Source organism: Orcinus orca, chromosome X (assembly GCF_937001465.1).
Source record: "Orcinus orca chromosome X, mOrcOrc1.1, whole genome shotgun sequence".
NCBI classification, from domain to species: Eukaryota; Metazoa; Chordata; class Mammalia; order Artiodactyla; family Delphinidae; genus Orcinus; species Orcinus orca.
The window spans coordinates 52,965,259-52,989,053 of NC_064580.1; positions in this window are offsets into that span (position 1 = coordinate 52,965,259).

The window sequence follows — 23,795 nt, forward strand, 5'->3', positions numbered from 1 at the left end:
TTAATTATTAAGAAAAAATTAAAAAGCAACAACAAAAAAAAAACTGACGGATAGAACCCTAGTGCAAATGGTGGAAGCAAAGCTATACAGACAAAATCTCACACAGAAGCATACACATATGTACTCACAATAAGAGGAAAAGGGGAAAAAATCATAAACCTTGCTCTCAAAGTCCACTCCTCAATTTGGGATAATTCGTTGTCTATTCATGTATTCCACAGATGCAGGGTACATCAAGTTGATTGTGGTGCTTTAATCCACTGCTTCTGAGGCTTCTGGGAGAGATTTCCCTTTCTTCTTTGTTCTCACAGCTCACAGGGGCTCAGCTTTGGATTTGGCCCCGCCTCTGCGTTTAGGTCGCTGAAGGGCGTCTGTTTTTTGCTCAGACAGGACGGGGTAAAAGTAGCTGCTAATTCGGGAGCTCTGGTTCACTCAGACCAGGGGGAGGGAGGAGCGCAGAGTGCGGGGCGAGCCTGTGGCGGCAGAAGCCGGCGTGACGTTGCATCAGCCTGAGGCCTGCCGTGCGTTCTCCTGGGGAAGTTGTCCCTGGATCCCAGGAACCTGGCAGTGGCGGCCTGCACATCTCCCCGGAAGAGGGGTGTGGATAGTGACCTGTGCTCGCACACAGGCCCCTTGGTGGTGGCAGCAGCAGCCTTAGCATCTCCCGCTCGTCTCTGTGGTCCCCACTTTAGCCGTGGTTCACGCCCGTCTCTGGAGTTCCTTTAAGCCGAGCTGTTAATCCCCTCTCCTCGCACACCAGGAAACAGAGGGAACAAAAAGTCTCTTGCCTCTTCGGGAGCTCCAGACCTTTTCCGGGACTCCCTCACGGCTAGATGTGGTGCATTAACCCCTTCAGGCTGTGTTCACGCAGCCAACCCCAGTCCTCTCCCTGCACTCCGACCAAAGTGTGAGCCTCAGCTCGCAGCCCCGGCAGCCCCGGCGGGTTAGCAGACAAGCCTCTCGGGCTGGTGAGTGTCGCTTGGCACCAATCCTCTGTGCGGGAAACTCCCCTCTTTGCCCTCCACACCCCTGTTGCTGTGCTCTCCTCCACGGCTCTGAAGATCTCTCCTCTGCCACCCGCAGTCTCCGCCCACGAAGGGGCTTGCTAGTGTATGGAAACATTTCCTCCTTCACAGCTCCCTCCCACTGGTACAGGTCCCATCCCTATTCTTTTGTCTCTCTCTTTTTTTTTTTTCTTTTGCCCTACCCAGGTACGTAGGGAGTTTCTTGCCTTTTGGGAGGTCTGAGGTCTTCTGCAAGCATTCAGCTTGTGTTCTGTAGGAGTTGCTCCACGTGTAGATGTATTTCTGGTGTATCTGTGGGTAGGAAGGTGATCTCCGTGTCTTACTCTTCCGCCATCTTCCCCTCCGCCTGTTTTGTTTTTTTAAATTTATTTTTCGCTGCATTGGGTCTTCATTGCTGTGCGTGGGCTTTCTCTAGTGGTGAGATGGGGCTTCTCTTTTTGTGGAGCACGGGTTCTAGGCGTGCAGGCTTCAGTAGTTGTGGCATGTGGGCTCAGCAGTTGTGGCTCGCAGGCTCTAGAGTGCTGGCTCAGTAGTTGTGGCACATGGGCTTAGTTGCTCCTCGGCATGTGAGATCGTCCCAGACCAGGGCTCGAACCCGTGTCCCCTGCATTGGCAGGTGGATTCTTAACCACTGCACCACCAGGGAAGCCCTGGGATCTTGTTAAAATGCAGATTCTTTTTGAGTAGGTCTGGGATGGAGTCTGATATTCTGCATTTCTAATAAGCTCCCAAGTGATGCCAGTGGTGCAGATCCATGGACCATCCCTGTGAGTAGGAAAGGCTTTGCTTTAAATCAGTATCTGCATTTTAAAAGGATTACCAAATGAGCCATGTTGAGAAGTTTTTTCCCTCAACACCAAATATGTGGTGTCTTTGCCAATATCTGTTCTGCAATTATCCAGGCACCAATTGGGTGTCCAAGAATTCAATTCAATTATGACACTCTCTACCTGGAATTAGTGTCAGATCCCATTAAAGGGTTTAGTCCCACAAGACTGCCCCTACTGCAGACACCAGCTGAAAATGGGTTGTCCAGGCTACCCACATTTCTGATTGGCAAACTACAAATTTGGGGGTTCCCACAACCTTCCCTCAGATTTGATAAATTGCCAGAATGACTCAGAGGACTCAGGAAAGCTCTTTACTTAACTATTCCTATGTTATCATCAAGAATAAAATTCAGGAACAGCCAAATGGAAGAGATATATAGAGTAAGGTATGTGGGAAGAGGTACAGAGATTCCATGTCCTCTCTGGGTATTCCACCCTCCCAGCACCTCCATGTGTTCACCAACCCAGAAATTCTCTGAACCTGTCCTTTAGAGATTTTTGGAAGTTTCATTATGTAGGCCTGATTGACTAAATCATTGGCCGTTGGTGATTGAACTCAATCTCTAGCCCCATTTCCCCTCCTGGTAGGTAAGAGTAAGGGATGAAGTTCCAGCCCTCTAAGCATGGCTTGGTCTTTCCACCAACCATCCTCTATCCTGAAGATATCTAGGGTCCTCTAGAGAGTCAACTCATTAGCACAAACTTAGATATAAGTCTAAAGTACTTAGTCTAAAGTAGCTTGTTATGAATAACAGAAGATACTCCTATCGATCCTATCCTCAGGAAATTCCTAGTGTTTTAGGAGCTCTGTGCCAGGAAATGGAGACAAAGACCAAATATATATTTATATTTCCCATTATGCCACACATAAAGGTAAATTTAAGTGTGTAAAGGTAAATTTAAGTGTGCTTAATAGTATTTATAATTTCTGCATGTTCTTTTGCTATTTAGAAAGTACTTTCCCATATTTTATCTTCTTTGCTCCTCATCAAACCCTATTCAATATGTGTGGAGTAGAATTAGCCCCATGGGTGTGTCAGTCACATCTGTAGTTCAGATAACTTGCTAGGTTGACATAGTTGTGAATTTTTAAAAGTGCACCCAAACAACTGAGGCTTATACACACCTCATTCGTTATAAGAAATGGCATTTCTTTAGGAAGAAAGGAGAGTGGAGATTAAGTAATGAAGTGTGAAGTTGCCTGGGATTTGCTTAGCCAACTGTTAAAATGCTAGTTAGCATCCTTCATTTGCCTGGGTTGGGTCTGGGAGTGGAACGGGAGCAGGAGAGCCAAGAGGACTTCAAGCGCTCAGAGAAGTCATGTCCGAGACTGAGGAGAGGAGAACTGGCAAAGATTTCCACCAGGGGCTCATCCAAATTGCTAATAAATGGTTTGAGTAAAAGCCAAATCACCTGCATCTAACAAATCTCAGTTCTGGGCATTTATTTTAAGGAGAAACTATACCTACATGTTAATTTGTTGCAGCTTTTTTTGAAATAACACAGAACTGGAAACAAGTCAAGTGTTCAAATTACTAGAGGATTGACTAAGAAAGTTACAGTATTTGATGAACTGTACAGCCAGAAAAAAACTGTAAATTTTGTACCAAAATATGAAATAAAAAATAAAAATTACATACCAGCATTGAAAATATTTGCAATTGAGAGTGAAGTGAAAAATTTATGTGTTCTATGATTGCAATTCTGTAAACTAAAGCTAGGAATGGGGTTAGAGTGAAAATAATTTTTTTTGATGGAGTGTTGGAATTGGAGATGATTTTTCTTCTTTAAAATTTCCTTCAATGTTGTTACTGCTTTTATAATGAAAAATTAAATAGTCTTGAGCGTCTAAGTTTGCTGTTTCAATAAGTACAATTGTTGTGTCCCAAAAGTACATGACAATGGAGGACAAAAGCTATAAACAAACTTTATTAACCTAATAATATTTGTATGAATAAAATTAATTTCCCCCCCCTCTAAATGTGTCCTGTGAGTATGATTGGAAATTGTTGTCAAATTCAAAACTATATCTGGGTGGATCTGACTCAAAATATAGGCCATGTGGCATTCATGGCCTTCTCTTGGAGAGGTCTTAGTGTGGCAGCTCATAGAAGCAGGCAGTCATAGTCCAGGGTTCCTAAGCTGGGGACAGAGAAGGCGAATAATAATTTCAAGCGTGAACGGAAATCAATGATCACCTGACACATACCTCAAACTATGGACATTGATTATGATGGGACTTTTTCTCTCAGGGGCAACTCTATGTAGAAAACTGACAGTAAATTTGAGCAAGTGCTTATATATTTAATGATAGAAAAAGAGTTGTGCCGGCAACACCAGTGATGCTGCCTAGTTACCTAATAATTAAAACATCTTACATATCAAAAACTGTTTCTATATTACAATTAAAAATTAAAATTAAAAAATGTTTCCATGCTTTTATAATTGTATATCCTGTAATCATATTGCCAAAATATGGATAATTATGAAGAAATGAAATATTTTGTTACTCATGTAGTTTCTTTAATTTACTCAGTTGATGAGATTGGAAGGTAGATGGACTCAGTAGTTCTCAAACTACCACATCCCACCCACCTGACCAGGAGTAACAAGTGACACTTTTACTAAAGGCACTAACACAGGCTTAGTGGAATATGCCAACTTCCTAGAGGCTCCTATCACATACAGGAGCCTGGCCCATGCCATGAAAATCAAGCCTGAATTCTGCCTGCCAGGGGCTGTCTGGTATATCTCTGACAACTTCCTGCCCAGCAATGTTCACCCATTGGTCCAAGCCCACCATGTGACTCCATTCCCAGAAACCTCACCTTAGACTCCCTTCCTCATGCAGCCTCTTTTATTACCATTACTGATCATGTACTGATCATTTGCTGGTCCTTAGGATTTATGAACCAGCTTTCAGAAAATGAGATTATATATCAAACCCACAAAGACATTTGATTCCCTTCCATCAGTGGTGAATAACAGTGAGTCTGAAAGTATAGAAAATGAGTATGATTAAAATATAGATCTTTGGGGATATATTATTGGTGGAAGAAAATCTTTTGAAAGAAGATCCTAGTGTTTAATTAGAGACGCTTACAACACTAAAACAGCTATTCCCTTTTATTTATTTATTTATTTTTATTTTTTATTTTTTTAACATCTTTATTGGGGTATGATTGCTTTACAATGGTGTGTTAGTTTCTGCTTTATAACAAAGTGAATCAGTTATACATATGTTCCCATATCTCTTCCCTCTTGCGTCTCCCTCCCTCCCACCCTCCCTATCCCACCCCTCTAGGTGGTCACAAAGCACCGAGCTGATCTCCCTGTGCTATGCAGCTGCTAGTTACGGCACAAGTTAAGGCATCTTGAAACTATTTTTAAAGGATAATTTAACTCAAAATCAAAATTTAGCACTCAAAACCTCTAAACAAACAGCTGAGATGAAATTACAGCAACATGTTTACCAGAGAAGGATTTTGGGTCACCTGTGACGTAGAAGTGGATGCATCATGATAAACAGGAGTGGGATTCTTCTCGCACTATTTAGAAGTGTTACCAGATGGACAGGATAAACTGTCTTTATACACACTACCCCCTCATCCTTGCAGTCCTCTCTTTCCCCTTCTTTGATATCTGGCTGACACCCCCATTTGACTTGGAATGCTTAGCTTAACTCTAGAGAAAACTTGAGTTCCTAAGTTTTCTTTCCCAAGGTCACACAGTTATGAAGAGGCTGGGTCAACTTTGATTTCAAAATCCATGATTTTAAGCTCTTTGTTTTACTGCCTCCTATTTCAAATGTGAATATCTTTCCCATGGATTTCTATGTAACTCTCATGATCTCTGTTCTCTAGGAAATGGGGAACATATTCCAGGCTCCTGTAAGAAGGAGTGATCAGGGCCCTCTGTCAGCATAATTTGTCTCTCTCCCCTACTCCTAATGAAAATGAAAATATAAATGTAAAAAATTGAAATATGTCACTAAATGTGATATAAACACTAAACTAATGGCTATCAAACAGTTTCTAATAGTTGTCACCTGGAGGTTCCCTCCCTGGAAGACAGTCTCAGGGGTGGGGGTCTCAGCTCACAATCTCTTGGCACTTCTGCTTGACCTCTTCTGGAGAGGCAGTCCGAAATCCTTTTGCCAAGACACCTCCCTGACAGTAGCAGAACTTTTAGTACCACTTGACTGAGAAAGTTCCTGATGATGCTTAAAACTGACATCTTAAATATCCTCTAGACTTGGCTTTGGCTCTCCATTCTCCAGCTGTGTCACATTGGTTGAATTATGCAACCTGAGACTCAGTTTCCTCAACTGTGAAGTGAGGGCAACACCTTTCATAGAGAATTGGCTAGAGCTTAAATGAGATAATAAACCATAGGAGATACAGAGAGGTTATACATGAGACTAACTTGACTTAGGCCTCAAAGCTAGTAGGTGAGGGACCCAATATTTGAACCCAAACAGTCTGACTCTAGAGTCCCCCTTGCAACATGATAAAGGCTAATTTAATGGGAGAACACAGAAGGGATCCAGGCCAAGAAGGAAGGGGACAAGGAAAGCTTTTCAAGGGTGATAACATCCAAGTTAGAAGCTGTAGGAATTAACCAAAGAAAGGGAGGTGGTGTGGTGGTGGCAAGGTGGGATATTGGATGGTGAGGGTGGGATGAGAGAGAATGTTCTAGGCAGAAGGAACAGAATTTACAAAGACCAGAAGGCAAGAGAGCATGGCACATTTGGCTTGATTAGGCATACCTAGTCATTGATGACTAAACAATATGATAGAAACATTGCTATGCTAGTGCCTTCTGTGCCAGGATTACTGCATTTACAACTCTTTTTTGTACGTAGAACATTTGGACTCTATGGCCCATGGCCAGTGAGGCTGATTGTGGTTGCCTTGCGAGTTCTTTGCGATTCCAGTACCATTACAAGCTTCCTGAGGGCAGGACCCAGCCTTTGGACCTAGTTTCTTCTCCAGAACAGAACACATGCCAATATCTCCAAATATACTGGGTATAAATTTATCCATGAATGACTTAGTAAAACTACCCTGCTGTTAACAGAGAACATTCTCTAAGTACCAAGAATATGGAGTGGCAGCCAGTATTTGTTTTTATCTTTGGGGAACACCAATGCCACATGCTTTGTGTGGACAGTCAGTACGGCATAGACTCATGAAGCAGTTAGCTGACAGGTACTGCCCAGAATCAGATGGCAAATTCAGAGAAGAGGCTTTGCTTTCCATTGGAATGAGCAGGCATTGCTATTGCTATTCTGGGTCAGTGTAAATAATAGCTATAAATGAAGCTCAGTCATAAAGCTGATTGTTCAAGCCTCCAGGGAAACGGTTATTGTCTTCCCTCATTAGAACCTCGATATGGCCTGATGTGACCATTTTCCTGTTCATATCCAGAAACGTAACCTTTAGCTTTTTGTTTTTTTAAACAGAAAACATGTGGGTTAATTATTTTGCTACAATCAGTAGGTATCAATTTTCTCATTGCAATTTTCAGGATAATAGAAACTTATTTTTTTCTCACTATGAAAGATCATAACAAAATGGGCAAATGGCAGCAGTCCCAGAAGGGGTAGTGCCAGCCCAAGATCAAGACATAAACACCAAGTTGGGAGGCCTTCTGAGGTGACCCTACTCATTGCTTTCATTTATTGAGATTTTGGTTTTGTAGTAAATATGCATGAAGGATGTCATGACTCTATATTTTTGGAGATGTTCTTAAAATGCCCTCCTTTGCTCTTGAATGAAGAGTGGTTATAATTTTGTGGTGCTGGTGGTAATCATTTGCATGGCTTAAGTTTTCTTTAACTTTTTATTTGGAATAAATTCAAACATAAAAATACAGCAAAGAATACTCTTACAGCCTATATACAGGTTTATCTATTGTTGACATTTTGCCTTAATTGTTTTATCTATCTGCCTGTCTATATAAATTTTATTCTGATCAAATTGAGAGTAAGTTTCATGTCATGTTCATTTATCCTTAAATACTTCACTGTCCATTTCCTAGGAATTAGGATATTCTATTTTATGAGCACAGTTATCAACCATAATAAGTTTAACTGTGACTCATACTTTTATCCAGTTTATGGTCTATATTTCAATGATCATTAACTCAATAATGTCCTTTTTAGCACTTCTTCCTCTAGTACAGTCCTGTCTAGGCATGCATTTAGTTGTCTCTTTTCATCACAAACAGTTGCTCAGCCTTTCTTTGGCTTTTATGACACAGATATTTTTGGAGAATATAATTTCTTCCCCCTTTTTAAATTAAAATGTTCCTCATTTGGTGTACATTCCATGTTTTCCCCAGCTAGATTCATGTTATTTGTTCTCCACTGGATGTATGACTTTTCAAAGAGGCTTGATCACATATATAGCAATCTAATGGGTCAAATAGTCACAAATAGGATATTTTTGTGAGCTGTGTGCCACCAGCCTGAGTTTTGGGCTCAGCCTGCCAGTGACTCACTGTTCCATCCTGAGCTAGTTACCCTTCTGGACCTCAATTTCCTCACAAAAGAAGGGATTGAGTTAGATGGCCTTTAATAGCCCTCTGGATGAGACCATTCACGAATTTTTATGAATCTATGATAATGCTTGCATTCAAAGGCAGTTAATACTCTTACTAAAAGTGAAAACAAGGATTTCCCTGGTGGTCCAGTGGTTAATATTCCATGCTTCCAATGCAGGGGGCCCGGGTTCGATCCCTGGTCAGGGAACTAGATCCTGCATACCACAACTAAGAGCCCACATGTGCAATGAAGATCCTGCATGCTGCAACTAAGACCTGGCACAGCCAAATATATATATATATATATATATATATATATATATATATATATATATATATATATATATGCGAAAATAATAGTAGCAACTTTCTTAGCTCTCTAGATCTTTGGAAAGCTTGGTCTGGATTTGATAGCAAAGCTGAAACTTTAAACTAGAAAAGTCCATTGTATCTTGGTTAGTGAGGGGGAAGATTATGTCTTGGCCTGGGCACAAAATGCAGTTTATTTCATGCAGATAAACTGACACATTGACACCAAAGTTTCAAGATGCTCACATATTTCAAACCATATACCTAGGATCTAAAGCCTTCTTTCTGGCTGATAACAAGATTCCTGTAATAACATCCATTTAGGGTATTTTCCAAATACCCAAAGGCATGCATGACTTTAAGGAACACATGTGCATTTCATTGCAGTAACCCACTTTTGTGCTTAATTAAATTCCTTTTGGTAGATGTGGCGTTTTGAATTTGATACAGTATTATCGCATCATATTACCAATACACCTCTCTGGCTCCTGCCCTGGACACCCCGAATATAAAGCACTCTGCAGCAGAAAGAAGTCTGTGGAGCTGCTAAAAGGCAGGCTGAGCATCCCCTAGGGCAGCTCCCAAAGATTGAGGAAGAGGAACATGAGTGCTCACAGGAGGCACAGACTCATGGTGCCTTGGAAGGCTGCTCAAGTACCCCTTGCCCAACTGGGGAGCTGCTTTTTCAGTACTAACAAGTGGTGAGCCCCTTTCCCACATTTGTGTTTAGACAGTCAATTGGGGTCTCAGACATTTGTGTTGGAAGCAGTGTTCACGCAAGACTGTAGAGTTGTGTGGCAGTTTCCAAAGCATTTGTGTTTGTATTCCATGGGAGGCAGCCTGGAGGAAGGAATGCAGCAGGGAACAACTTAGGAGATAAAGAAACTGTGTACAAAATATGACTTTAACAGTTCCTAATAATATGACCTTAAACAAGTTACTTAGCCTCTTTGAGCCTCCTTAGTCTGCAAAATGGTCTTTACAGTGTCTGCTGTCCCTGTGCGGATTCAAGAAGATATAGGTATGTAAGCTGCCTGCTAGGCACAGAATTGACACTCAACATATATTTCTTTCTCTTTTTTCCCTTTCTTTTGAAGTAGGTAGGCAAAACAAATATTGCCAATCCTGTTTTATGTAGGGGAAACTGGAGGCTCATAGAATTTTTAAAAATTTTTATTTATTTATTTTTGGCTGCATTGTGTCTTAGTTGCTGTGCACGGGTTTTCTCTAGTTGCAGCAAGCGGAGGCTACTCTTCGTGGTGGTGTGTGGGCTTCTCATTGGGGTGGCTTCTCTTGTGGTGGAGCATGGGCTCTAGAGTGCAGGCTCAGTAGTTGTGGTGCACGGGCTTAGTTTCTCCAAGGCATGTGGGATCTTCCCGGACCAAGGCTTGAACCCATGTCCCCTGCATTGGCAGGCGGGTTCTTAACCACTGCACCACCAGGGAAGCCCCTCATAGAGTATTAAAGTCAGTCAACTGTTAAGGTCCCAGGATGGACTTGAACTTGTGATTTTTGGCTAGTCCATTACTATTTATCTCCCTTGCAAAGCTGTCTCCTGGAAGTTGATTACATCACTGAGCCAGTTTCAATAAGAATTGTGGCAAGTTGCTTTTTAACAAACTTAAAATATTTTTTACAACAGTTTTAGATTTACAGAGAAGTTGCAAAAATGACAGAGTTCCTGTAAACTCTTCATCCAGTTTCCCTGATTGTTAACGTCTTACATCACTGTGGTACACTTGTCACAACTAAGAAACCAACACCAGTACATTACTATTAGCCATTAATTACTATATTAACTAAGCTCTACACTTTATTTGGATTTCACTAGCTTTTCCCTAATATCCTTGTTCTGTCCCAGGATCCCATGTCATATTTAGTTGTCAGACTTTCATTGTTTTTGATGACCTTGACAGTTTGAGGAGTACTGGTTAGGTAGAATGCCCCTCATTTGAGTTTGACTGATGTTTGCTCGTGGTTAGACTGGGGTTATGGGTTTTGGGGAGGAAATGTTTTCTGCTCTGAAAACATTTTTATTTTTCATCTTTATTACCCTCAACTGGGATCAACCTTGTGATTTTTATCTTACCATGCTCAGAACCCAACTCTAAGGTAAAACCCCTTGTGACCAGCCTTGGACTGCTCAAATCTTTCACATACTATTTAATTACATCTATGGGTTGACTCTCCATTTGTTTTACATGCATTTAGTTACCAGATTGCTCCAGATGGAATATTCTTTAATAATTACCTTATTGAAATACCAAAAAGTGACTCAAATAAAATTTATGAATTATTTATAGGATTTAAAAGTAAGTTCCATTTTCCCATCAGGTTCAGACATTCTCGTCTCTGCGCAGTCTTCCTTGATCTTCCTGTTTCTTTTTCTTGATATCTTAGACCTTTCTGGTAACATGTTAACTATAGTGTCTATAGGATGCATTCCTAGGTTAAAAACAATATGCATATGATAAATACCTGGATAAGTCAACATTGCCTATTTGGTGTGTCTTGTCGTCCAGATGTATCCCAAACCCATCTCAGATTGTTATGTCAACTTTTGATCAGTGTGTGCATTTAATTTTGTTTCAACTGAGAATATATATGCTTCAGAAAAGTAGTACAGAGAAAAATCAAACAGCATCAAAGTGTGGCTTTGTGTTGGTTGGAACACATGTAGTGCTTTGCCTAATGAATGTATAGAAAGGACAATTAGTAAAAATCCTCAAGGAGTGCTAAAGAGTGATCAGGTGAAAGACACAATAACAATTGAGGTAATTCAATTCCAGCTGGGTGCCATCAAAGTTTGTCACAAAATGTATTTGTGTAAAACCTCTAAAAGTTAGTGTGGATAATAGTTGTTCTAATGAAGGGCAAGTTTCTTAAGAGCAGACATCGAATAATCTATCTTTGTACTCCTCATAGCACTTAGCCCACTGCTTTGAACAGAGTAAGTGTTCATTTGATGAGTATTTTTATAGAATCATTATTTTGCCAGGCACTGTGCTAATTACTGAGGTGATAAGTAAGTATAGGACATAGTCTTCTGACTTGAAGAGCTCACAGTCCAGTGAGGTACATGGATAAGTGATCAGATAACTACATTTCAGTGTGACCAGTGCTCTAATGAAAGAAGGGCATGGCTAGGTCTACCTGGAAAGGTCTCGATGATTTTCGGGGGATGGGGCCTCTATACTGGGTCTTGAAGTACAATTAAGAGATCATGAGGCACAGAAAAGGCACAAGAGTAATATTTGAAAAGTAACAGGCTGTCTTGTTGAGAAATAAATCATCAAATGTTGGAGAAGAGGCAATCTAGTGTGAGGTGGAAAAGATCAGGCTCGTAGGTTGGGGCCAGATTTTCAAGCACTTGTCTACCTACCATGCTGATGAGTTGGTACTTCATTCAAAAAGTAACATTCAAAGGTTTTACGCAGGGGAGTGACATGATGAGATTTATATTCTAGAAGTATCACTCTGAGATGATGCTATGGAGGTGGGAGGAAGCAGCGAAACTGGTTAAGAGACTCTTGCAACAGTTCACCCAAGACGTGAAGTGGGTGTGAATTTACCATAAACCAATGTCTGTTGCATCTACTTACTGTCTCATTTGCTTGGTAAAACACTTAGCTCATGTTATGCATCATAAATACAATCAAACTATACAGTTCTGAATGAAAAATCATCCCACTTTCTTAGATCAATATAGAAGCAATTAAGTGAGAGCAATAAGGAAGTGTTTACTTGAGATGCAAACCAGGGGAGTGCCCAGGAAATGAGGTAGTGTGTGATACTCACCTCACACTCTGGAATCCAGACTCCAGCCCTCTGGTGTAGCAAGAACTGGTGCCCGTCAGAAGCACAGATTTATATTTGCATTTCCCCTTCCTTTGCTTCCTGATCCCCATTGTTCTTGTTGATTCTGGTGTCTACAACATGCATGGATGCAAAGAGCTAACCTGAGGAATTATCTAATAATGTGGTCATGCTTTTAGCCATCTGTATTTACCTTATTTGACACAACATCAGGGTACAGGGACAAAGAGAGATCGTTATATTACTGGTTTCAATGTTAAATCCTGTCAGAAACTGTTCAGTTATACTTCATAGAAAGAAAAATGTATTTGATGAACAATGGAGTCAAGTTAAAATGAGAAAAAGAGCATGTTCTGTTCCTTGGTAAATTTTCCTTTGCCAAGTGTAAAAGTTCCACAGTTTTCAGGGCATATACAAGGCTAAGGGCTAAAAGGACCAAGAGCTGCGCACAAGACCACCCAGGGTAGACAAAATTCATGGAGTTGATGGGGTCAGAAGGTGGTATGGTGGGTAATTGTGGAACATGATTTAAAGAACACTTGAAACTAGCTCTTTTGAGTTGAACAACTTTATGACTGATGATTACATGTCCTCTCTATATGTGGTAGTGAGAGGAACAAGCAAGAGGCATCAAAGCAGAGCAGAGAGGTCCCTGACTGAGGTGGGACATCAGAGTTCAGGTCCAGCTGCTAACCCTAACCCCTGTGAGACCTTGGCAAAGTCACTTCAGCTATCCGGGGGTTATTTTCTTTATCAGTAAAATGAGAGGGTTGAGTTAGATCATCTCTAAGTTACCTTTTGCTCTGACAAACCTTTCACTCCGTGATGCCTAATCTGTGAAGAGTTACTAACAGCCAGTATGTAGTAGTGAGGTCCCTGTTTCTTTCTCGTGAAACAGGAGGGATACCACCTACCTCACCAAGATGGCTTGAGGATCACATTTAAAATGAGATCATAAGTGAAAGTGATTACTACCAAACCTGTCAAATAGTACTTTTAAGTAAATTGGAGTGTCCTTTGTTAGGTCTCCCATTCATTAAAAATGTTTATTGAGCACCTACTATGTGCCAGACATTGCTCTAGGAGCTGGGTACATAATAATGAATAAAATAGATGAATTTGCTGCCTCCATGGAGCTTTTAGTAAACAGACTGATGAATATATGCTATCACAGCATTTCTTCCCTTCCTTCCTCCCTGGCTCCCACTTCTCACCTCCTCTTTCTTTAACCCATTTGCTCTCAGCTCCTGTTGCAGATCCTGGCTCGCTAGACTCTAGCCCCAGGAGTTATAGATCTGAGGTCAGGACTGGTGTGTGAAACTCAGTGTTTTCACTTGATGGTCAAGGCTTGGGAAAGTGTGTGGACAAATGAGCATGAATTGCGACAAGAGTAGGAACAGAGTTAACCAAAGTAAGTGGACACTGGGACTGTACTTTAGGATTCCCTGCATCTAAGAATGTTGACAACACTACACTGGTTAGTTCTTTAGATGAAACACCTGGAAAGCCATACATACAGAAGAGTGTATAAAGAAAACCAAAACATTTATGACTCTACAATCAACCTACATTTACTCAACATCATCTGGGGCAGGCTGAGCAAGGCGTTGGCTTCCCGGTGGTGAATAATACTTAATTTCTTCCTTCAAGGAGCTCACTTTTCCTGAGAGAGGCAGACATGAATCTCAATATATTGTGCTAAATACTTTTTAAAGATGTGTATATCCAAGGAGGTACACAACGTAAAGCAAAATATTTTGACTTTATCATTTTGACATTACCATTTTAATCCTGCTGATGTAAAATTAAAAGTTCTTATAAAATTGAACAACCTCTAAAAGCATGGACTTTATTTTTAGGTAATGAAATCACAACTAAATATTGCAGGTAAGGAGAGTGAACATAAAGTAATATTGATAACAACAAATATATGTAAACTTATTGATTAAAATTTGACAAACAGATTATATTATCTTAAAGAGATTTTTATCCACAAAATTTATCCAGATTTTTAAAAAAATAGACTCAGTAGAGAAAACCTCACAACAACAACAACAAATCAGAGTGCAGAAGGTATAATTTGAAAATTTTAACACTGGGGGAAAAAAACTGATAAATTAGAAAAATGTCTTTATTGTGATATATATAGAAAAGTCTGTGGACATAATTTAAGTAAATATTAAAATACAAAAATACATATAATTTCACTGTGCTATAAAGATTACTGATCAAGGAATTCAAATGGTATAGTGGTTTGCCTATATAAAACACATTTTGGAGGAAAATTAATCAATGTTGAAGTCTAAGACTGTACTTTGTGGGTCACAGAACAGAGTGAAAAGAGATAATAGGTCTGGTGGGGGAGCAAGAGGAAATATCTAGCATGTGTTTTGTCTCTCTTGTAAGTCAATAAAATTGACAAAAGATTTCTGTGCACAGTTTTATCCAATTCATTTTTTTGCACCCCTGAGCAATTAATAGCACATTGCAAATTGTGGTTACTTGGTAAACATTTGCTGAGTGAATGAAGAATAAATAAACAAATGAATATTAAAAGGACAATATACCACTGACCCTCAAAGTATCACTAATCCACCTTTGGACAATAATACCTCCTGTAACTTTGTGCTGTAATAATCTATTTTTATGGTTATCACTCCTATCAGAGGGTGATTTTCTGAAGGGCAGGGAAGATGTTTTTATACATGTTTATATCCAGTGTCTGTAACTTAGAAGGCATTCAGAGAATGTTTGCTAAATAAATGAATGACAAAATTTTATATTAAGGGTCAGGCTACTTAGTCTAAGAAAACTGAGATGTTTCCCTCATATTTCATTTTCATCATAATAGAAGATCAGATGACAGCCAAGGGCTGTAGAATCTCCAACCCCTGTAGAATAAAATCTGATTAGAAAATATACTTTGTAAAGGTAACACCTACACCATTTAGGGGAAAATATGAAATATGATGATATCTACCAAGGTCTCTCCCCAGAGTTGGTTTCTACACTATTATTTCCCTGGAGAACCCTGGCTCAGTTTGCTCTGTTCTTAGCACAGCTTTTGGCCTCAGCCTTGACAGCAGCTTGGAGGCAGATAGGAACATTATTTCATGAAGTAATTTAGATATGATTTTTAAAACAAAATCTCATCTTGGCACAAACCCTACAAGAGCTTGGGTTTAACCTGTTATTATGAGATTTCAGGGAATAATAAATAAATTGCAAAATGGAAAACTGCAGGAGCTTGGGATGAAAGAATTTAAATTGAATTTGCATACAATCCACTCAACATAAAAGGGCATTCAAAGGAGTGAGGCACACTAGCTAGGTAGTATAAAGTTCTCATTTTCACATATAATTACAGGAAAAACAATTGAAGAATTCCTTCTTTGCTCTAATTTTCAGACAGGATAGGTTCTTTGAATTTCACAACTATCGATAGAGTCTTTAGCCAAGGATGGTTGGAAATAGTTGACATTAGGCCAGGAGTTTTAAGTGTCTGGTCATGGTTTATAATTATAAGACCTCTTTTGAGCTTCCACCTTTGGTTTGGTCTCAGAGATCCACTTTATTATCTAGCCCGATTCGACCACTGAAAAAGCTAGTACTTCAAGAGACGGGAGACACAGATTTCAGCTTTGTTGTAACACAAATTAAATATATGAATTTGGGCACGTTTTTCAACTTCTTTAAGCCTGTCTCCTCATCTGTAAATGGAGACTGAAGGAGGAAAAGCACATAAAGCCTGTAGCCCAGGGCCAGGTACACAGAAAATGCCCCAAGCTATAGTTAGAAGAACTGAGGCTCAGAGTTGGGAAGTGATCAACTCCAGGTCTCAAGCGCACTTGTGTCTGCTTTCTAATCCAGCATCCTTTTGTACTTTTGTTGTTTTTAAAATAATTTATTGAAGTGAAATTCACATATCATAGAAATAACCATTTTAACTGAAAAAATTAGTGGCATTTAGTACATTCACCGTGTTGTGCAACCACTATCTAGTTTTAAAACATTTCCATCATCCCAAAGTAAAACCCCAGACCCCTTAAGCATTCTCTCCTCATCCTCTCCTTCCCGCAGTCCCTGGCAACCATCAATCTGCATTGTCTCTATGGAGTTATCTATTCTGGGCGTTTCATATAAGTGAAATCATACATCATGTAAACTGTTCTCTCTGTCTTCTTTTACCTAACATAATGTTTTGGAGATATCTTTAAAAAAATCTGACCATCTGTTTTTGATTTTCTTGTCAGTATATAGAAATATAATTATTTTTATATATTAACATTATATCCAGGACCACAATAAATTCATTTCTTCATTCTAGTAGGTTTTTTTTCCCTTTGCTGGGTTCCTTAAAACTTTTGTACATAAACAATAATGCCTTCTGTAAACTTTAAAAAACAATAATTTAATTTATTTTTCCATATTGCGGGACTTTTATTTCTTTTCCTTGCCCATTGCTATGGCTGAGAACTTCAGTGCATGAAACTGGAAGTATGAGAGTGGCCATCCTGCATAAACAATAATGTCTTCTACATAAACAATTATGCCTTCTGTAAATTAAAAAAAAACAATTTAACTTATTTTTCCATATTGCATGACTTTTACTTCTTTTTCTTGCCCATTGCTATGGCTAAGAACTTCAGTGCAATAGATGCTAACCACACTAATAGAATAAGAGGCAAAAGTAAGCAGAAAAGGAGAGAGAAATGGTGTGCTATAGAATCAGAAATACCCCATGATGACTCTTATCAGCACAGACAGAAGACAAGCCCTTGCAATGAAGTATACTCAAGTCCCTCTTCCATGCATTTGGATCCACCCAGACTGTAGCATGACATAGAGTGGTGGATTCTTGCAAGGTTTTTTTTTTTTTTAAAGCAATTATTAGGTACTCAGTTAGTCTCTGCTTCCCAAACATGTTGTTATAAAATTATCATGGACACAATTTAGAAATGTTTGCTGTTCAAGAATTGTGATTTCTACCATGTGGTGTTTTATAAACTGACTCAATGTGTTAGAATCAAATCTACTCAAAGACTAGCAATTTTTGAACCCAGGCAGTCCAGATTCTGGGTTCATGCTATTAACCACTATACATAATGTCTCACAGTCTCATGCCTTGTACCAATATACATTTCAGATGGATTGAAATTTAAAAAGTAAACTTAAAACCAGAAGAAAATATAAACAAATTTTTCTATAATTTTGTGACGTGTATGGCAGTTAAAAATGACATTAAAATCAGAAATTCTAAAAGAAAAATATAATAGATTTGACTATATAAAAATTCAAAACTATCTTCACATAACCAAACCAAACCAACAAAAATACAAACATAAAAAATTAACCAAACCAACTAAACAACAAGAAAAACAACACAGAAAATTGACACCATCAAATGACAAATTGGAACACAACACAAGCAACATATATGGTCAAGTATTAATAGATCAATGAATAAAGAAAGAGTTCAATGGAAGATTGGTGAAATAACTCCTGGTATATCCATGCACTGTGGGAAATCACTGTTTTTAAAAACAACAATACAGAATGTTATTTACTGGCATAGAAGTATGCCTGTGGTACATTAGTTAATCAATAGAAAATTGCAAACTTACACTATAACCCTAATTTCTGGGGAAAAATAACATGTGGGTGCTTGTGTGTTTGTGTGTGTGCTAATGTATGTACACATAGGAAAAAGCCTGAAATGGTAAAATCAAAAATATCTCTTGTGGTTATGGATGATTTTCACCTTTTTTCTTTACCTTTTTACTGATTGTCATAATTCCTTGCAATATGCATGTATTTCTTCAATTTATGAAGTGGTTTAAGCCTTAAATTATCTTTTCCCATAAAGTTAATAGAAGAGGAATATTCCAAGAGCATAACAAATTTATATATTCCTAGATTACAGTAATTTCTATGATGTTTTGGTGGAAAACTTATGGTTTGCGGAGAATGGCTTATAGTAAAAAGCCAATGAGACCATGTAAGTTATTATTTCTACATTTAAATTGCACTGTGCTCTGAGTACATGACCTATACAATTCCTACTTTTGGGAATTTATCTTGGTTTTATTTTTGCAGCCAAATATATGATCTGTATATGTAGATGATACATAAGATCTTAGATGAAGGTATATTCTGTTTCTTCCCCTGAAATTTAATATGTGTATATTAAGTTGTTAACTTTATTATTCATATCTTCTATATCCTTGGTTGGTTTTTATCCACCTGAACGGCTTAGCCTGAGGTATTTTAGTCTCTAATAGTTGTGTTTCTATATTTTGCATAGTATTTCTAATATATATGCATTTTTATTCTTGAACTCTCTGCAGACTGTGCTTTTTGTCAATATGTAAGGATACTCCCTGCCCAGTTTAATGCTACTTGCTGCATATTCTCATTCCTTTTTGTTTGGACCTGCTACAACAAAAGTGTGCCTTTCACTGTCTTTGTGTATTTAATCTTTTAAAATAATTTAATGCTTTGGTTTTAGAGGTGTCTCTTAGAGTTAGCTTTTGATTTCTGACCATTTATATTCATTGATACAACTGATATGTTTGATCTCACTTCTATGATCTTCTTTCTGTTATACTTCCATACTGATTTATTTTATTCTCCAAAGTGGGATGCACACACCCTAGTTGGTATACAAGATCATTCATTGGAGACTCTGAAGAAAATCCTATCCTTTATTTAAAACTTAAGAACTATATTAAGCTTTACTGATATTTAATGTGAGTTAATACTGATACTTTGCTCTGGTCCACATGTAAGGCAGAGTCAGTTTATTCATAATAAGTGAGGCAGAGAAGAGTGATTTCAGAAATCGGGGTGAATGACAGTGACACTTTTACATTTTACTCACTTTCCTGGACTCACTAGAATTTTAGTGTACTTAGTTAAGTGAATTTAAGGGTTATTTTGTTTACTTTTATCTAAGCTAAGACACAGAATTGGCAAGGTTCTTAAAGTGATTCCTGAAAAAGAAAAAAAAGCAGGTTAAAAGTAATATCCATTATGCAAACACAAACACAAAAGAACAATAATAACAGTCCTCTCCCCTCCCTCACAAAAGACCAGGTCTAGCTCATATTTTCCCTTTTCCTGGCAGAAATTCACCGTTAGCCACGTTATGAGGTAATAGAGAGCATTTTCAAAACAGATGTTTGGAAATGTTTCCCCGCTGTGTTTCCATTGTTATCTGATACATTGTTGAAAATGATATAAATATTACACATCTAAAATATCATCTCTCATATCAACACACTCAGAAAACTTGAAATAGAATTTTTATTCCCTTTAAGGGTTTTAGAGAATTTTAAACCCATTTGTTGAAGCATAAAAATATAACATGTACTGATCCCTTTTGAAGAGCAATTGATGGATATCATGGAAAGTGGAAATTTACTGCCACATTTCAACAATTACAATTACATAATTGGTGGTGGGAATAGAACATAAATATTGTGATTATTAAGTGTATCCAATGACATACTTCTTCACTTTGAATTTGTCTATCTGTGAAGGAACTTATTCAGCTATTACAGTCACTAAAACCAAGTGTGAAATAAAAATGGACACAGAATCACACCTTTGAATGCCATTGCAAGATGTGGAACAGAGTTTTTAAAAACAGTGAGAGCAGAGAGAGGGGGAAAAAGGCAGTAGATTAAGATACAGAGATCACCTTCCTCTACACAGATACATCAGAAATACATCTACACGTGGAACAATCCTACAGAACACCTACTGAAGCTGGCAGAAAACCTCAGACCTCCCAAAAGGAAAGAAATTCCTCACGTACCTGGGTAGGGCAAAAGAAAAAAGAATAAACAGAGACAAAAGAATAGGGACGCGACCTGCACCAATGGGAGGGAGCTGTGAAGGAGGGAAGGTTTCCACACACTAGAAGCCCCTAAGTGGGTGGAGACTACGGGTGGCGGAGAGGGGGAGCTTCGGAGCCGCAGAGGAGAGCACAGCAACAGGGGTGCAGAGGGCAAAGCGGAGAGTTTTCCGCACAGAAGATCAGTGCTGACAAGCACTCACCAGCCCGAGAGGCTTGTCTGCTCACCCGCCGGGGCGGGCAGGGCTGGGAGCTGAGGCTCGGGCTTTGGTCAGAGCACAGGGAGAGGACTGGGGTTGACAGCGTGAACACAGCCTGAAGGGGTTAGTGCACCACGGCTATGCGGGAGGGAGACTGGGAAAAAGTCTGGACCTGCCGAAGAGGCAAGAGACTTCTTCTTCCCTCTTTGTTTCCTGGTGCACGAGGAGAGGGGATTAAGAGCACAGCTTAAAGGAGCTCCAGAGAAGGATGCGAACCATGGCTAACAGCGAGGAGCCCAGAGTTGGGCTTGAGAAGCTAAGGCTGCTGCTGCTGCCACTAAGAAGCCTGTGTGTGAGCACAGGTCACCCTCCACACCTCCCTTCTGGGGAGCCTGTGCAGCCCGCCACTGCCAGGGTCCCTGGATCCAGGGACAAATATCCTGGGAGAGTGCACGCCGCGCCTCAGGGTGGTGCAACATCACTTCGGCCTCTGCCATCACAGGCTCGCACCGCATCCTGTACCCGGACCTCCTCCTGGCCTGAGAGAGCCAGAGCCCACGAATCAGCGGCTCCTTTAACCCCGTCCTGTCTGAGCGAAGAACCGACGCCTTCCAGAGACTTACACTCAGAGGCGGGGCCAAATCCAAAGCTGAGCCCCTGGAGCTGTGAGAACAAAGAAGAGAAAGGGAAATCTCTCCCAGCAGCCTGAGGTTCAGCGGTTTAAATCTCCACAAACAACCTGAAGTACCCTGCATCTGTGGAATACCTGAATAGACAACAAATCATCCAAAATTGAGGAGGTGGACTTTGAGAGCAAGATTTATTATTTTTCCCACTTCTCCTCTTTTTGTGAGTGTGTATGTGTATGCTTCTGTGCGAGATTTTGTCTGTATAGCTTTGCTTCCACCATTTGTCCTAGGGTCCTATCCGTCCTTTTTTTTTTTTTTTTTACTTTAAAATATTTTTTTCTTAATAACTATTTTTTTATTTTAATAACTTTATTTTATTTTACCTTACTTTATATTATTTTCTTTTATCCCCTTTCTTTCTTTCCTTCCTTCCTTCATTCATTCTTTCTTTCTTTCTTTCTTCCTTCCTTCCCTCCTTCCCTCTTTTCTTTCTTTCTTTCTTTCTTCCTACTTCTATGAATTCACTATACTTTTTCTCCCTTTTATGCGAGAGACAAATTCAGGACACTGGTCCACAAAAGACCTCCCAACCCCACGTAATATAAAAAGGCGAAAATTTCCAAGAGATCTCCATCTCAAAACCAACACCCAGCTTCACTCAACGACCAGCAAGCTACAGTGCTACACACCCGATGTCAAACAACTAGCAAGACAGGAACACAATCCCACCCATTAGCAGAGAGGCTGCCTAAAATCATAATAAGCCCACAGACGCCCCAAAACACACCACCAGACGTGGACCTGCCCACCAGAAAGACAAGATACAGCCTCATCCACCAGAACACAGGCACTACTCCCCACAATGAGGAAGCTGATGCAACCCACTGAACCAACTTTAGCCACTGGGGACAGACACCAAAAACAATGGGAACTATGAAACTGCAGCCAGCAAAAAGGAGACCCCAAACACAGTAAGATAAGCAAAATGAGAAGACAGAAAAACACACAGCAGATGAAGGAGCAAGATAAAAGCCCACCAGACCTAACAAATGAAGAAGAAATAGGCAATCTATCTGAAAAAGAATTCAGAATAATGATAGTAAACATGATCCAAAATCTTGGAAATAGAATAGGGAAAATGCAAAAAACATTTAACAAGAAACTAGAAGAACTAAAGATGAAACAAGCTATGATGAACAACACAATAAATGAAATGAAAAATACTCTAGATGGGATCAATAGCAGAATAACTGAGGGAGAAGAAGGGATAAGTGACCTAGAAGATAAAATACTGGAAATAACTACTGCAGAGCAGAATAAAGAAAATAATATGAAAAGAATTGAGGACAGTCTCAGAGACCTCTGGGACAACATTAAATGCACCAACATTCGAATTATAGGGGTTCCAGAAGAAGAAGAGAAAAATAAAGGGATTGAGAAAATATTTGAAGAGATTATAGTTGAAAACTTCCCTAATATCGGAAGGGAAAGAGTTAATCAAGTCCAGGAAGCACAGAGAGTCCCATACAGGATACATTTAAGGAGAACCATGCCAAGACACATATTAACCAAACTCTCAAATATTAAATACAAAGAACACATATTAAAAGCAGCAAGGGAAAAACAACAAATTACACACAAGGGAATCCCCATAAGATAAATAGGTGATCTTTCAGCAGAAACTCTGCAAGCCAGAAGGGACTGGCAGGGCATATTTAAAGTGATGAAGGAGAAAAACCTACAATCAAGATTACACAGCAAGGATCTCATTAATATTTGATGGAGAAATTAAATCCTTTACAGACAAGCAAAAGCTGAGAAACTTCAGCACCACCAAACCAGCTTTACAACAAATGCTAAAGGATCTTCTCTAGGCAAGAAACACAAGAGAAGGAAAAGACCTATAATAACAAACCCAAAACAATTATGAAAATGAGAATAGGAACATATATATCGATAATTAGCTTAAAAGTAAATGGACTAAATGCTCCCACCAAAAGACACAGATTGGCTGAATGGATACAAAAACAAGACCTATATATATGCTGTCTACAAGATACACACTTCAGACCTAGAGACACATACAAAATGAAAGTAAGGGGATGGAAAAAGATATTCCATGCAAATACACACAAAAATAAAGCTGGAGTAGCAATTCTCATATCAGACAAAATAGACTTTAAAATAAAGACTATTAGAAGAGACAAAGAAGGACACTACATAATGATCAAGGGATCGATCCAAGAAGAAGATATAACAATTGTAAATATTTATCAACCCAACATGGGAGCACCTCAATACATAAGGCAAATACTAACAGCTAGAAAAGGGGAAATTTACAGTAACACATTCATAGTACGGGAGTTTAACACCCTACTTTCAACAATGGACAGATCATCCAAAATGAAAATAAATAAGGAAACACAAGCTTTAAATGATACATTAAACAACATGGACTTAATTGATATTTATAGGACACTCCATCCAAAAACAACAGAATACACATTTTTCTCAAGTGCTCATGGAACATTCTCCAGGATAGATCATATCCTGCATCACAAATCAAGCCTTGGTAAATTTAA